The sequence below is a fragment of the Theobroma cacao genome, chromosome 7 (genome assembly GCF_000208745.1).
Source record: "Theobroma cacao cultivar B97-61/B2 chromosome 7, Criollo_cocoa_genome_V2, whole genome shotgun sequence".
In the NCBI taxonomy this organism is placed as follows: domain Eukaryota; kingdom Viridiplantae; phylum Streptophyta; class Magnoliopsida; order Malvales; family Malvaceae; genus Theobroma; species Theobroma cacao.
The window spans coordinates 19,966,763-19,968,647 of NC_030856.1; positions in this window are offsets into that span (position 1 = coordinate 19,966,763).

Genomic DNA, 1,885 nt, shown 5'->3' on the forward strand with positions numbered 1-1,885 from the left:
CTTACACTCCAAAAATCACCAAAATTAAACTTTTTCACTTCCTATCGTTAAATTATACTCCAAATAGTTAATCTTGGTCAAAAATTTCACTCCATGATCAAATTATTATCTTAGGTGGCAAAATGACGATTTTGCCCCTAAACATCAAAATTTTCAATTTTACCCCTAATGAGCCCTCGAACTCCGAACAATCATTTTGAATAATTCCTTCACTATAAAATATTCAATTTCATCCTACGATTCCTATTTGAACTAGTTCAAGGTTAAATCAACTCAAGTGTACGGGTTAGGTACAATACAGGGTTTCGTCTATTCTTAGATGCTTTCCTAGCATAATAACATGTTACTCAGTGCATGTATGTCATGACATGTGTTTATAGGGTCGGGTTTTACAACCGTGCCCTTCTAATAGGATGGTCTATAGAAACTAGCCCACTGCAGTAAGCTAATCGATATCCTACCAAATCAATAAAAGTTTTGATAATATGACATGGCAATTATATTACACTCCAGCTTGTTAAGGCAAAACAAATAGTTCATACAATTTCAACACAATTTCCAATTCAGCCATTCATGCCAATATCACCATAAGCCATTCAATTCAAACCATAAATTTACAACACAAACAAATAGTCTCCAATTACTCATTTTCTAAAATCATCATTCAATTTTAAAATGATTTATAAAACTCATCTCATTTAATCACATTTTACTTATAAAACATAAGGATTTACCATTTAAACTCATTTTTCTATAAAATCACAAAAATGAATAAAAACTACTTTAGATAATTAAGACGATAATAAGATTACTCACGATATCGGGAGTTCGAAATACTCCTATTCTTGGTCCTCTGGCATAATGTCTTTACCCTTGTTAGAAGACTCACCACCTATACACAATACACTACAAATAATTCAATATATTGTGTCATGTCATTATAAATCTATTTCAAGCTTTATATGAATGCATGAGGTTGTTTGGATAGTCACTTAAAGACGGTGTTACACGTTGGTTCAATTATGATCGAAATGGATCGGTTTTCTACCTAATTCGAACTCTCCACCTTTGATTTAACCAAAACATCCTAATTGACTCCAATTATATTCATCACACTTCCAATGTCCCAAAATACACCAAAACGCCTCAATGAGCTTGACTTTCTCATTGTTATTCAACTTATTTACTAAAAGAACTATACTTTAAAATTACCATTTTCGATTTCCATCACCACCATTCATTAAATTCTAACTAAATAACACAAGATGTCACAAGAATCATCATCACTAGGTTCCTTATGAAATTCGGCCATGGGTGGGTGCATAAACACTATGATTTTTCATACTTGATTTTTTTTACACCATAAATCATTAGTTCCTAACCAAATCACTTGAAATAAAATCAAATCCACCAACAACATACCATAAGCAAGATTCCGCCCATGAGGGTGATGGAAGAACATGAATTTTTCTTATTTGCTTTTCATGCTACACATCACCAACCAACTAAAAACACTAGAATAACATGTTTTCCAACTAAATTCATCATCAAATCTTCTCTCCCTAGGTTCAGCCAACAAGGGATCCATCATGAAATCATGAATTTCAATCATGGAAAATGAGAAAGAATGCTTAGGAAAGATAGATCTCAAGCTAAATTTGAAAAATCTTACCTTTTGTCACTTGATTCGTTGAAATTCCACAATTTTCTCTTGAATTTTCTAGCTAGGGTTTTGTTCTTTCTTTCTTTCCTCTTTTCCTTGGTGAGGCCAAACATATGGGAGTGAAATGGGAGAGTCATGTGTTGATTTTTAACGTAAATTATAAAGAAATGGAAGCTTGCCACTTGCCACCATTCCATTGGTCCATGTTTAACACTTAACAAC